We start from the raw sequence: 15851 nt of genomic DNA, 5'->3' as shown, positions 1-15851 counted from the left end.
CTGAAGGCTGCGGTGAGAACGCTGAACAGTGCTGAGAACGTTCACTAAGCTGCTGGCGACGTCAACATGAACACCGGACTTTCTCTCCTTGATTATTCAAATTTATTAGTGTTGCCAGGAGGGGTAGGGAGTTTCTACTGCCTCCTTAGAATTTCGCACATGTGTATACAGATATACGTGCACACATACAAACACACGCATGAACCTACATATAGTATGGTCGGACAGCCAACCGCCCTCCCCGCCCACTACCCGAAAAAAAAAATTCTAGTCATACCCCAGCTCAACTATACCCTTTCATGTCCAGCTCAACCAAGTTGAGCGCTGGTTGGTGTACTCGTATTTCATTATTTCTCTATATACCTGCATACAACGCACTGGCATCGAGTTTGCATAGCCCGACTGGAACAGCAACGCCGAACTGCGTAAATCCGCACACAAGTGAGGCCGCGAGTAAGTGATCTCTCTTTGATGGCTACCATTCGTCCCATCTCTTTAGGACTGAGACGACAACACGAAGTGCAAACCGGCTGCCTCAGATCTCTTGTTGTTGTTTACAACAGTCTGACAAGCATAATCTATTCGTGTCGGTCTATATTTTACCGGCTAGCTTGCTTTTTTTTTTTAAGTGTGGGCGAACATTTTAAGTGGCCGGGCTGTCATATGCTGTGATCGTATCATGTTTTCGTCGCTTGGCGAAAGGCAGGCAGACCAAGAAAAGAGAGAAAGAAGGCACACGTGAATTAGATGGGGAAAGAAAACGAAGGAAGAAAAATAAACCGAAGAAGAAAAAGAAGTAGGTAAAGAGGAAGAAAGAAATATAAATAAAAACTGAAAACCGAAAGAAAAATAAAACGAAACCAAAGTTGAAAAGAAAAAGAAAAACAACAAAAAAACTGCCCAGCTCCGTACCTCCTTCATGCTTGGCGTCATTGGTTTGAAGCTCCCGTGGGTTTCACATGCGAAGGCTGTTACGAGACCACAACGAGAGGTCGCTTGCACCGTAGCTATATCTGCCACCGCCACCGGTGTCCGTTACCACTATCGCGCGAAATTTGAAAGAAAAAAAAAAGCTTTGTATATAAAATCACCAAGAAACCAATGGTATTCAAAACCCTGGTCCCCTGCGTGCCAGCTGAGCACTCTACCAGAGCCAAGCCGGGGCTTGAAACAACGTCGCAAACTGGCCTTAGGCAGGCCTAAAATCGGGAAAGGAACGACGCTAATATGAGGAATAAAGCGTTTTTAAATGTGAACGGAACAGCCAGGCGTTCCACAATGCCAATTGCGTAACAAGTGGGTCGTCCAATCGTCCAACCCATTACAATAGCTTCAGGAATATTTCTTCATCGTCGTCAGCCACAACATAAAAAAAAATTGCACGAAATTTCTTGCTAGTTTGTAGCGGGTACCACACTTCTCTGAAGAATTACGACGGGTGGCATAGTGAATGCCTTCATACTGCACAAAAATTATGGTGAGCGATGAAGTAGTGGGTACCCTCCAAGTCTGCCTCTAGCAGTTACCAAAATAGTGTTAAAAAAAGGCTCTGAAAGACCGCTCTTCCAGCTTTCGCTGTGACTGTGCTGCGCGTTCCACGCAGGCCTGGCATTTGTTGTTGTTGATGATGATGTTGTTGTTGTTGTTGATGATGATGATGATGTTGTTGTTGTTGTTGTTGTTGATGATGATGATGTTGATGATGTTGTTGATGATGATGTTGTTGTTGATGTTGTTGTTGTTGACGATGACGTCGTCATCGTCGTCGTCGTTGTTGTTGTTGTTTCAACTGCGTTTCGAAAACGAAGGCACATGACGATCAGCCCGTAGGCTTCGATAACATTTTTACTGCTTTCTGGTAGGCTAGTTGGTTTTTATGCATATCGAAACAAAAAAAAAAAAACAACGCGAGAAGCAAGGAACGGAAGGGCATACAGCGATCGTGTGCGTCCCCGTCTTCCTTCCCTCCGTCTTTCATTCCTGTCCAATAACATGCACGTGCGCGCACACGTTCGACGTTGCGAAGTTGTGCGCGCTCTGGGGATAACGCTGCAAAATATTTCTCTCGACTTTTCCCGACGCGTGTGAATCCGTGATAGCGCAATTAGTAGTACACGCGCTGGGCGCCGAAGGTTAAAATTTGAGAAACGCGGTTGCAAATTCGTCGTCATGGTCATTACGGGAAGAGGTCGAGAGGTGTATGGGGGGGGGGGGGGTAAGCTGCGGTACGCGAGAGTTCTTAGCGCGTGGCTTTGGCCGGCACGACGGAGGAAGTGTTGTGTTTATGCGCGCGGTGGCGTACGGGGAAGTGTTGTGACTCGCACGTCGCGCGTCACTGTCGGATAAAACGCCGCGCGACAGGCAGCAATTAATCGACCAGGAGGAAGGAGCAGAAAAAATAAAGCCGCGAGGAAACGACCTCTTCGCGCCATTTCAACGTGCGTCAACGATTCTGCCACGTTCATTTCTTTTTTTGCCTGACCAAGAGTGTTTGAATGCGGCGTGGTCGAAGGGTAAAAAACAAACAAACAAAAATATGCACTCAGACCGCAGAAGCAACAAGATACCGTTAGCGGCTCCGCACAGACTCGCCTGCCAAGTGACCACTGAAGGTGTTTTCTAACCAAGCGTCTACTACATGGAATCAAACGTACCTACATACGTAAAAAAATAGTTGCCCCCGTACCCCTATTACGAATTATTATGAGTAGCCTTGTACTTACCTAACGTCATGGAGGAAATAACATTACAGATTGTTAAATATATATGTGGGGTTTAACATGCTACTCTGATGAGGGGAAGGGTATTGGGGACAATAATACCCTAGAAGAACAAGGAGGACAGGAAAAAGAAGGAAAATAATATGATTGTCGTATGTACACGTGAAAACATAACGATGATTTAAATTACTTTTCAGTTTATCAATTACATCTATGTCTTCGAGGAACCTGAACAGAAATGTGAAAATTTGACGTTGTTGTGAAGCAGACATAGGCCCAAGCATTTTCTCGGAATCCAGCGCATAGGTAATTGAATTATATACGCTAACATCGTCGCAGTTTCAGCTCACAAACCCGAATAGTGAAAAGTAAGTAATTATTAACGCCCTGAAGGACCGTCGCTGTCGTTTTCGAAACTAACAGTGAATGGAAAAGGAAGATTTTACGTCGACATGGTTGGACCTTGAGCTCGATGACTTCAAGGTATGCGCATCAATTAAGTGCAGAGTTTTATCCTGTACAGCCAGCAAGGAAAACGGTAGCTACAGTTGAGCGGATGAAATTACTCCGCTGCGATAAGAGCCGGAGAGCATGCGAAATCCTTGACAACCACGTGCCATCGCTATATATGATTGGTCGGTTCCTCCACGTGCGGAATATAGTAACTCTGCGTGGAGAGGTCCTCAGGGAAAAAAAAATAAAAATCGCGGGCGATTCGAAGGGTAATAATTTGCCCCTTGATGTCAACACGTCAGATACTGTGACGGGTCGAGGTGAGAGGATAAACAACATCGAACGCAGCAGCGTCTAAGGTCGTTGGCCACTTCTCGAAGGGGGCAAAACGTTTCCCCTGCGACGCTAATTCGTGTCAGCTCTGTCAGCTATTAGCGGCATCCGCCCGCCTTCGAAGCCCGCACTCAAACGTTTATACAGTCTTTTTTTTTTCACACCGATGTTTTCTTGCCGCGACGGTTGCAATTAAAGAGCAACACTAATAAGTGCTTGTGGTTTACGTTCCATGGCCGTTCCATGGAACGCGTGATTCAATGGTATAAGTGGCGCTATGCTTTGCGTGGGTAGTGTGCATGTTTGTGTGTGATCGATGCTGTCTCCTTCGATGCTCGGACGTTACTTGACTCATGACGCAATACCGAAAAGAATTTATTTTATTTTTTCGATAGATGAAGACGCCGATACCTCGATAGCTACCGACAAAAGTTTCCTGATGTGCGTAAACAATATACTCCCATCAGTCAATTCAAAATATATGCCAAGTAGTAGATTAATATAGTTACTCCACATCGCCGGAGTACATAAACTCCCATTGGGGGATGTGCGAATCATTTTACTCCCACTTCGTTCAATACTCCCTTACAGTGTAGAAGCACAATATTATAAGGAAGCGCGCCATATTGGGAGAGCCCGCGTTGATTTCGTACACCCTGTAATTCCTTAACGTGACCTAAATATAAGTACATAAGAGTGTTCCCGCATTACAGTCCCGTCGAAATACGGCCGCCGTAGCCGAGAATCAAACCCTCGACCACGAGATTAACTGCGTGACAGCCTGCCTAATAACCCCAGTGGCTGCAACCAAGGAGTGCTCACACGTTGAGAGTTTAATAGCAGAGCAGACGCACATTTTTTTTTTTATCCCTCCCTGTGCCATATATCCACGCTATTACATTTCATGCATCTATGCATCTATTGATCATTGAAGTCGCGGTATCGAATCCCGGCTGCTGCGGCTGCATTTCCGATGAAGACGGAAATGTTGTGGGCCCGTGTGCTCGGATTTGTGTGCACGTTAAAGAACCCCAGGAGGTCGAAATTTCCGGAGCCCTCCACTACGGCGTCTCTCATAATCATATGGTGGTTTTTGGGACGTCAAACCCCACATATCAATCATTTTTGATCATTGAAGTCGATTCGCTCGTGCGTCCATACGTCACTTCGTCGCGTACACGTCCCTTCTGCCGGCTTGCTTCGTTGATGCTGGCGTTCACTTGTTTCTTTGTTGTACAGGCAGAGGGACAGTACACCAGGAGGTTTGACAGATTATTTTTTTATCCCAGGCGCTCACGTCTAAGAGATCGTGCTTGAATAGCAGTCCATCAAAGAATTATTTCGCTCATTCACCCATCTGTTCGCTCATTTTTTCGTTCGTTCATCCAATACGCAGCTCAGGGATGGTCGTTCAGTGAAAGGAGCCAACAAAAAACAATATAGAAAAAACGACAATAGCAGGAAAAGAACGGCAGGGAGGTTAACCAGATTATAGGCAGCCGGTTTGCTACCTTGCGCATGGAAGGGGGATGGGGAAGATGAAAGATAGAGAGGAGAGAGGGTAGAGAGAGAGAGATACAGCACATTAAGCAGCACACGCGCACGCACTCAGTCATAGTCCAGTCTTGTCTCACAATATAGACAGCGCTGAAAGGCCTATAGGCTGTCGTAGCAAACGTGCAGATTATTATCATTGTAATGAAAACGCAACATGAGGCTAGTGGGGAATTGATGCATAACTGCAAAGCGTATACGATGGAACATCTTTATGCGGACGCCACGAACTAATTCTACGACTTGTCCCTTTGGGAGATCCCGGTTATCTGCTCCGTTGACATTGATGGAATTGTAGGTTCACGTGTTTGTCAGGTGGCGAATTAACTTTACGTACCTTGTTTATTATGGATTGGTCGCAATGAGATGGAACTAGGAATGTGGGCACGTAAACTGGGAGGCCAACTAACATACAATCATCGACAACTACGCATTACAACCGTTACGTATGATCGAGAGAATGCATGAATGACACGAATTTCCCTTCCTAAAGAAGTAAACCATCTTGATCGAATGTGCGCTCCTTGACCGACCGGCTCCCCTTGAAGATATTAAGCAGCGAAGCTCCTTAAGTATCGCACGATGTCTATTGTCGCCTCGTCGTAGGTCTCTGTCGACCGTCTATACCGTATCAGCGACTCCTCTATTAGAGAAGGCACTGACCGCACATGGTGTTCATAACGCGCGTATGGTTTTTTACAGCGAAAGCTGTTATGCGACAACAACTCGGGTCACGCGCAATTGTCCGCCGCCAGTGTCCGTAACCACATCACGCGAAATAACCTATCACAAATGACACAGTGGAGCTGGAAGCCGCGTCCAGTGGGCGCCAGCCCAGTATTCTACCACTGAGCTACACCGGTGCTTGTGACTCGTTGGCAAACTTGTCTTGTCCGGGCTTAATGTCGGGAAAGCGACGGCGTTAATACGACTTATAAAGCGTTTTAAAACAGCGAAAGAACAACCAGTCATAGCACAATGCGAATAGCGTAACGAGTGGGGCGTCCAACGCTCTAACCCATCACAAAAGCTTGTTCTTGTTCCCCTATTAACTGTGGCGCATACCCACTTCAGCCATAATTCCCCATCGTCGTCAGCCACTGCATGAACGATTGCCACGAAATTCCTTGCAAGTGTCTAGCGGATACTACGCTTCTCAGAAGAACGACGAAAAATAGCATAGCGAATGCCGGCCTACTACCCCAAAATATCTATTATCAATGCCCTAGTGGGTATCAAGAGAGTGTGCTTGGAGTATAGTTACCCAATGAGTGTTTTGAAAAAGCTCTGAAAGGCCGCTCTTTTAGCTTTCGCTGTGACTGTGCTGCGCCTTCCGCGCAGGCCTGGCATTCTTTTTTTTAAGTAGGTCGTACTCTGTCCGTCCATCCGTGCATCTGTCCATGCGTTCTTTCTTCCGTCCGCGAATCTGTCCGTCCGTCCGTTCATGCATTCGAGCGTGTGTCTGTCCTTGCATCCATCCTACCAATTATGCCACAAACCTGTCCATGCATCCATCTATCCGTAAGTTCGTCCGTGCATCTGTCCTTTCGACCATCTGTCCTTTATACTTATCAGCGACTTCAACGCTTACATTATAGACCTTAGAATCCAGCTTCACTCCACCACCAGCATTTATTTCGTGGATCGGCTGCCATTTGCCATTTTTAAAGACGATAGTCTTTCTTGGGGACCTTCGACGCGAAAATTTTGGTCTGTCCGTCTGTCCGTCCGTCCGTCCGTCCGTCTGTCTGTCTGTCTGTCTGTCTGCCAGTCTGTTTGTATGTTTGTCTGTTTGTCCACTCTTAACGGCATCGGGTACATGAAACGGCCAACCCCATCCGCAGCGCCCACCGATGTTGCTCAAGGTTGAGCATTCATGCTTGTGCGATTGTCAATTAAAAAGCAATTATTACGCATGTATGGGGCACCATAACAACACGTATATATTCTGCATGTGCGTCTTTTACTAGAAAAGGCATACATAAATAATTTTAAGGACCGTAGCGCTTATCACGCTGCGCTGACCATGCAACGCTTGAACGGAACGGGGAGTGTTTCCAAGGCTTTGCTAAGACTAGACAGTGGTGGCACCTACCCATCGCCTTGCGTTCTACACCTTATCACCTTTGAGATGGGCACGCACACCCGTCTCCAAGCCACGCGCTTTGTTTTCTAAGAAAACTGCCTGATGGCGCTCATGTCTCACGTGTGACGTGACTTGATGCGCTCGTTCGCCTCCGCTGCACGCTCGAGGCACCCTAACGCAGCGCCTCCAGAGTACCCCTCACCGATTTTCTTGCGCAGAACATCAAATAAATGTCTTGTTCACTCTCTCCACAAGCAAGACTATCGTCTTTCGACGACATTTGCAGAAACATGCAGATACGGGGCCATTTTTTTTTCTGAAGTTTACGTCGCTTGACGATGCTCTGTTTCATCGCTCGCTTAGCGTGTTTTAAAGCGAAAGCCTTAGATGCTGCATTAAACGCAAAATTGACTGGCATACCACTTCGGCGTCCTCCGTGGGCAACGTCAACAGGAGTGATGAAAAGAAATCGTCATCAGGTGATGACGCCGCCATACGACATCCTAACGACGCCCCAGACCTTCAAAATGTGCGACGTCATGTAGCGTAACCTTACGTTGTGACGTCATCACACGACATCCATTCTTACTTGGTCACGGCTAGGCCGATCCCGGAGGCAATGTAGAACCACGTAGGTTCCGTCGGATTTTGGAGGCTGTGCAAAAAACTACGTTAGGCCTAGAAAGCCTACAAAATGGCGGCGGGCAGGATCAAAACATCGACTGAGAAGAAATGAAGGATGTATTTCGCCTACGAATCATCTCACGTGTACGCATGAGGTACTGTGTTCATTGTGGAAGGTGAGAACTATTATTTCTGTCAGCCTAGAAGCTACAACAGGCACTTGACACATCACGCAGTCAATCACTTCACCCTCCCCGCCTCTAGCTATTCCTAAATAGTGTCGCAAATGAACGAGGAGGCGGTCCTTCATTCCGTTATGATCCGCTTGTTTACGTCTTCGGCAGGTCACTGTCCCTCCCACACAACGCGGCATCCTCTGGTCGACCATTATGGTACAACAATCCATCCCAACGAACAGTTTAGGGTTCTCTTCGTTTTTGTCGCTTCTTTCTTGACGTTCTTTTTCACGTGCCATATTAACCCCCTCCCCCAACTCGCTGCGTCGAGAACTTACCGTGTACGATTCAATCCCTCTACACAGCGCAATAGCCAATAGGAAAACATTTCTATCGGGCTCATCATATCGCTCGCGTACTGCCGTTATTTTTTTTTCCGCAATCGCGGTTTTCGCAAGAAAAAAAGAAAAATAACACTCCGCGCAACTTTTCCTCATCATCCTGACAAGGCCGAAACGCAGTAATACAGGCAGGCTACGCGTAGCGACACGACGACAAAAACGGCAAAACAGTTTCCTGTTACCAGACAACGCATACCGCTCAAAGACACGCGTTAACTTATAATCGAATACACCCTTCACGCGCCTAGAGAAATTGAAAAAAAAAATGACCCCGTATCTGTACGTTACACCGCAAATGTCGTCGAAAGACGATAGTCTTGCGTCTGGAGAGGGTCAATAAAACGTTTATTTGATGTTCTGCGCAAGATAATCGGTGAATGGTATTCCGTAGGCGCTGCGTTAGAGTGCCTCGAGCGTGCAGCGGAGGCGAACGAGCGCATGAAGTCAGAGAGAGAATAAATCATTTATTTGCGACCGAGGAAGGAATCTCGGTAAGTTGAATCCTTAGTCCGGGATCCCATTGGCACGGGCCGCTTGTCTCGCTCGTCTCACGAGGGCCTCTTGGGTCTTAGGATCTGAGCTGGACAGAGCTGCCTCCCACCCTACAGTGTCACACATCAAGTCACGTCACGTCACACGTGATACATAAGCGCTATCTGGCAGTTATCTTGGAAAACAAAGCGCGCGGCGTGCGCGCCCGTCTCGGCGGTGATAAGGTGTAGAACGCAAGGCGACGGGTAGGTGCCACCACAGTGTCGTGTTAGCAAAGCGTTGGAAACATTTGCCTTTTAGTGCAAGCGTTGCCTAGTCAGCGCAACGTGATAAACGCTACGGTCCCCAGAATTGCTTATGTATGTCTTGTCTAGTAAACGATATACATAGAAAGTATTGACGTGTTGTTATGGTGCCTCAGATATGCATAATAATTGCTTTTTAATTGACAGTCACACAAGTATGAGCGCTGAACCTTGAGCAATGTTGGTGGGCGCTGCGGATGGGGTCGGCCATTCGGAGTATCGTTTGGCCACTTTGATGCCCTTTAGGGTACCGTCAATAGCGGACAAACAGACAAAAGCACAGACAGACAGACGAGCATTTTTTGCGTCGAAGGTCCCTTATGCCTGGTTCACACTGAAACATCCGCTTTCTACAGCGACCAAAACTTCCCTGCCGCCGAAACGCAGCGTTGTTCACACTGGACGCGCCCCGCGCCACCGAATATGCCATCTACTACGGGGCGAACGCGGGATGGATGCGCTGTCACCCGGTTGTTGTCGCGGCTCGCAAACGATACTACGCTCTACGGTAGTGTATACTTCGACGATTCTCGTACGCAAGAAACAAGAAAAGACAGTACTGCTTACTTTGCTGGCAAGTGGCTGTCTTGTAATGCACGAAGAGCAGAAAAACTACCGACGCCAGCTGCGTTGGTGGGTTCGTTTTGCTCTGCAAGATCGCAACAAGCTCGGTCACGCCAACAGCAAGCTCGATCACCTCTTCTACGAAATATGGACGCGAATTAGGCACACAGTAGGTTAAACTCCCGTTGGTTTCAACATTCAGTTACGTGCACTGCGCCATAACAAGTGAGTAGGGCTTGGCCGCCATTTTTCAAAATTCCTTTACTAGTGCTCCTATTGGTCCGCGGTGACCGATTCGGCGGCAGACGCCGCAAAAATCGGTCCGAGAGCGATCGGCGCGGAGAGGACCCTTCCGGCGGATCTCGCCGCCGCCGAACCAGATTCGGAGCACTTTCGGCGGCCGGAATGCTCAGTGTGAACGCGGCCTAAGAAAACCAATCGTTTTTTAAAAATAGTTCAGACTTCTCAACACTTATCCTCTTGGCACGAGCGCGCGCGAACTTAAAACGCGGAAGGATGCGACGAAACGCAGTATAAATAGACGCCGCTGGATGGCCTATGAGATAAGGATAAGCGCGGGTGCAGTCATCCTGCATTCTTGTACCGCGCACATTGGCGACAGCTGCAGCCAAGCGTTAAATGGACATTGTAAGCGGTCAAGCGTAAGTGAACAAACGTAGCAGAACAAACGTAAATGAACGAACGTCACTGAACGAACGTAAGCGAACAAGTGAAGGCCGTTGAGAACAATAAAACTATTAAAACACTCGCGTCGGGTAACCACTGCAGAAGACAAGTTTCATGAAAAAAAAAACAAACGGTATACGCTGCACAGTGGTGTCATAGCGTTCCTTTTCACTTGTGTTCATTTATGTATAAGGCAATAATGCTGAACTACTACTCTTTAGAAAAAAAAAAAACAATGAGAGAACGATTGCCTCGGGAGAAACCGTATATCGTCGGCATTGAGAAGTTCGATCGTCACTTCTAACCCACGGAAGGTTCCGGGTTCGGTTCTCGCAGGTCGCGGGATCGAATCCCACCTGCGGCTGCTGAATTTTAGGTGGAGGCGAAAATGCTGTATTGGCCCGTGCGCTCAGATTTGGGTGCACGTTAAGGAGCCCCAGGTGGTCGAAATTTCCGGAACCATCCACTACGGCGTCTCCAATAATCATATGGTGGTATTTCCGCAACTTGATGAAACTCTCTACTATTTTCTTTCTTCGTTGGTCATTGCGGCGATAGAGAGCTTTAGTACTGCGGATTGGTGCTACGTACGCATCACGCAAGCGCCTTGCGTTACGTGGCGTCGTTTGCCACTAATCGGCTTTTAGTACGCCGTAGTACCCGCGTACGTAACGAGCGTGAAGCGTGTTGCGTCATCTGGTAGATCAAAATAGAAGCACGCGTTGTTGACAGCCAATGTGAGCCAATCCAAGTGTTATAGCCAGATTATGGCCATATTTTAAGCCACAGAGCCGGTCTGTGCTTGCCTTCGATGCCGCCATTTTGCAAAACGAAGTCTCGCGCTGTCGCAAACTTGTTCGAGAGCGGCGCGATCACCTCATACGTACGCACGCACGCATCTCATGCGTGCGTACGTAGCGGCTGCGTACGTAACGCGATACGTGCGCGTTGCGGTCTGCGCATGCGCACTAAGCAGAACGTGGCGTCCTTACGTACGCAACGCCGCCACGTACGCAGCGTACGCAATACTAAAACTCTCTAATATGAATAATTTTGGGAAACATGGAGCAATGTATATTTTGCTATAAAGTGAATCTAGAATCATTGCTTTGAAGGGCTAAAAGGTGATACACGTGTAATATATACGTGTAATATTACATGTGCTAACTCAAGCGTAATACACACGTGTGTAAAACGCAATGCAGAAGCTATAGACGCCGCATTGGCGGGCTCCGAATTCAGCTATAGCTTCTCGTTAACCATCGACGTATGTATATACGCGGCATTTCGAAATTCGCTTTATTTCACTTAACTCACCTCCGAGGAGCGCGTCTGTCTCAATTATTATCGCGGCGCCGACGCAAGTCTTAATAGCTGTCGTGGCGAGTGACTTATCATACTCCGAGACCTGGCAATTTGTGTCCTCAAGAAAGCAACGATTCGAACTCGGCGAGGCACCCGGCCATTCTCGAAGGCAAGGGCAAATCTCGACTTCGGAAGGAGCACGAGGAGAGCAAAAGCAGCCAACAGAAACGGAAGTAAGGCTCCGGAAGTACACTTCCTCTACGTCCCTGGACTCCTGCCTTTCCTCTTCGTAACAGCTCGGACTGTCGCTTTCATTTTTTTATGCCTCTCTCGACATTCAGAAACTTTACAAAAAAAAAAAGAAGTCTACAGGATAGATACGGAACATAACGCATAGACGCAAGAGAAAAAAAACTGGCGGTTGTTGTGGTTCGGTTGAAAGTCGTGCGCCGCTTTCGGCGCTTGCGCGAATTCGTTTCCTGAAAGAAGAGTCACGTGACAAAGCCGGCGCACTGCTGCCCGTTCCGACCTGGTTTCACTGTAAATACGCTTGCAAAAGCGACAGTTTTCGGGGGCGGTATACTAGACGATAAATGAGCGACGTTATTGGTGCCTCACAAAGGGCTTCATTATTACACGATTGCGTAGGCACTCGAAATTTTAGAAAATTAGTAGGCCTGACGCCGTTCCATGAACGTGAAGACACGCCGAGCACGACCGAATGTCGAGCTGGTTGCTAGGTGTTCAGCGTAAAAAAAAAAAAAAACGTGAGGCGTGCAAACACGCACGAAATAGAAGAAGGCAAGACAACAGAAACGGCTCAAGACGTTACGTATGTCTAGTACATAAGACAAACCTTCTTTTGCAGATAAGATACGAATTGATGACGACTATTTTAATTCCGATTGAGGTAAAATTATTAAAGCGCTTTGTCGAGTTGAGAAATGAATTAACAATTTAAGACAGCTACTCTGCCCTAACCACAGGTCGAATGTCACCAGTTTACGCGCTGCCCGGTACAAACGCTTGCGACGCGGTACAACAACGCTATTCCCTTAACCCCAGCTATCACGGGAACGCTGAACTAAAGCTGTCGAATGCTCACATAGCTCGCCCAGTCCCGATTACAGGCATTACCAAGATAGTTATCAAGGCATTACCAAGACATTCATCACCCATCAAATGCGAAAATCGACCGCCCGCCTCTTCGCGAGTGAAGCAAAAATAATTAAGGAATGACGTCACGTAACAGATTTTGTTATGTTACCTTAGATATTATCGTGACGCATTATAATGTCACAAAGCGTGACGTCACATGTTGACGCCATCACGTGATTAGTCGATTGTTCGAGGGCAGGCTGATCACGGAGGCCACGCAAGACTAGGAGGGGGTGTAAAAAACTCGTAATGCCAACGCATACGTGGTTGCAAAGTGCCAGCCAGAGCGAGGTTTTATAGTAAGGCCGGTTGGAAGCACAGATTCGCCTAGCGACAGACGAGACATGTCGCAGTTTCGACTGAGTCGAAAGCCACGCTTTTTGCTGTTCAGGTTTCTTTGCGCCGCAACAGCATACGCCGTTACAAAACAAACGTGCGCGGTGTGTGCATGTACACAAGAGTCGTAATACCTGCATCCATAAGCATACAGCCCGCGAAAAAGTACGGCAATGATTCGGTGCCGCGTACCACGGGCATAACGCGCGCAGATTACTGCCGCAAACCGAAACAACTGGCGTCACACTTGAATACACACAGCAACTGTACTTACTCGTACACCCCTATACTGGGCTGGTAGTTTTTCCTTTCGATTGCAATTATGCACGGGCGGCGAAGCTCGGTGTCTTTCGTTGAGGGCGGCGATTTGCGCAATCTGTCACGTTGCGATCTTCACACACAACGCTGAGTAATATCTTCCTCTTGGGCTGATTGGTTTCGCATCCGAAAACGGCGCAGTGCATGCACGTGCCCTGACGACTTCTTGTAAGAGGTAGCGGCGTTAACAGGCGCTTTCTCGCATTTTTAGGTCCCAGGGCTGCCACTAGCCGTATTAACTTGGAGCGATAGGTACACGCCTGGCAGTTCATAACAAAATAGCGTCTGGGTGCGAGAGTGTGCAACCGGAACCGGGTGCCTAGGCACCATGGTGCGAGATAGGCGTGCTCTGGTCAGTCGATATAGTACGGTTAAAGGTTACCACGTATTGCCACACACCTTTCTCAAGCTGTGTTATTTATTTATTTATTTATTTATTTATTATTTGTTTGTTTATTTATTTATTTATTTTCAATACAACTAACCCCAATAATAGGGGCTCTAGAAGGGTGGCACAAAACATATATCAAGGTTTCTCAACACAGTGAATTTAGACAATACAAAAATCCAGTGACAATGACAACGGGAAATGTGAAATCAGAAATAGAAAACAATGTAGACAAGCTTGTCGTAATACAAAAAAGATAAAGGGTTACAATTCAAGCAGAGCCTCAAATTCGTCAAGGTCAACTATTGTTACTACGTCTTTATCGAGTTTATTCCACTCACTTACAGTTCAGGAAAAAAAGAATATCACTATTCTTCAATTTAAATGTCACTGGAGAGTACGGGTGTCATTGCCTTGTGAAGTAACCTCTGGAAAATAAAACATAGCTACAAAGCCGCATGTTCGGCTTTGTAGCTTGCCCCTGGCGATTTCAAGGAGGAACTTGAGGCGAACGATTTTATTTCTATCTGTTATAAATTTTAAGTCTGCTTGGCGTTGGAAAGTAACTGAGTAATAGATGAGGAACCGTAACTATTAAATATGAATCGTACAGCCTTTCTCTGAACTCTTTCCAACTTAAGTGTGTTCGTCTGTGTAAACGCGTCCCAAATAACATTTGCATATTCTTAAATCGGCAATATTAAACTTTGAAAATGGCAAGTTTACAAATGGAGACCTTAAGAGATCTCCTTAAAAAATGAAGTTTAGACAATGCCTTATAAGAAACAACTGTGACATGACTATCCAAGTGAATGTTATTCGTTACAACGAGACCAAGATATTTGTACTTATAGACACGATTTAATGATTTATGATCTACTGTATATGTATGTAAGAGAGGATTTTTCTTGTTACTAACGGTCATTACAGCACATATGTCGTAATTCACAGCCATCTGCCATATCTTGCACCAACGCATCACTTTATCTAATTCAAAATCCAGTGCATTTTGAACAGAAGTTCCGTTTATCTCACTATACAAAACACAATCGTCAGCATATAGTCTAATTTTTATACCACAGTCATCCACAATGTCATTTATAAAAAGAAGAAACATTAACAGCCCCAAGACTGATCCCTGGGGCACACCCTAATCGACAGGCACCTTTTCCGAAAAGTGGTAATAAAAAATAACTTACTCTTTTCTAGAAGTCAGGTATGCTTGTATCCAATGGAAAAGTTGTGGTTTTTTTAATACTTCCCAAAGTTTCATAAGTAGTTTGGAACGAGAGAGATTTAGTCGAACGCCTTGGCGAAGTCTGAAAAAACAGCATCAATCTGTGACTGGTTATTTATAGCTATAGCGCAAAGTCATGGACAATTTCAACCAATTGTGTTGCTGCATGTTGTCGCCCCATTACACGTGTAAGTGCCGCGTTGCGCAAACCTGGCGAATTGACCACCGAGAAAACTTGAGAACCTTCCGATGCGATTACTTGCACAACGCGAACATTACAGATTCTTCTGGAACTTACGAGGCTATACTTGCGATAACGTTGGAATATTCGACAGCACATGTATGAACGCCCACGTGCTTCACTGCCTTGTCAAGTGATCGACAGCCGACGCTCAGTTCACCGCTATAAGTGCCAGCGTATAATGTGCCCTGTTCACCGGCCAGAAGTTTGGCCGCATAAACAGTTTCATCTTGGACACACAAACTTCTGCCTTCGTCAACGTTACGACCACGTGACAATGTGGAGCAGAAAGATAATGAAACGAAGGAAAGCAGAGGAAAATTATTTGCAGGTTTTGCTTAAACTGCAACAGTATAGTGAGATAAAGCTGTACGAAAGATCATGAACGAAGAGATAATAACTTTTCAACGGCGGGGACCGAATCCAGAACCTCAGCAATGCACTCGCACGAGTGGTAGTGCATCGTATTCTCG

General features: G+C 46.6%; 1 protein-coding gene across 2 annotated transcripts in view; it reads right to left on the bottom strand.

Moving 5' to 3' along the window:
• LOC119181830 (solute carrier family 22 member 6) overlaps positions 1-15851 on the bottom strand; it is a 340399-nt gene that overhangs the window by 98741 nt on the left and 225807 nt on the right. For both annotated transcript variants that reach the window (XM_075875149.1, XM_075875150.1), the window contains one exon: positions 15100-15219. The gene's annotated coding sequence lies outside the window, so the exon portion shown is untranslated. The remainder of the gene's footprint in view (positions 1-15099; positions 15220-15851) is intronic.

Source organism: Rhipicephalus microplus, chromosome 10 (assembly GCF_043290135.1).
Source record: "Rhipicephalus microplus isolate Deutch F79 chromosome 10, USDA_Rmic, whole genome shotgun sequence".
Taxonomy (NCBI): Eukaryota; Metazoa; Arthropoda; class Arachnida; order Ixodida; family Ixodidae; genus Rhipicephalus; species Rhipicephalus microplus.
This window is presented reverse-complemented; position numbering and strand designations above follow the sequence as displayed.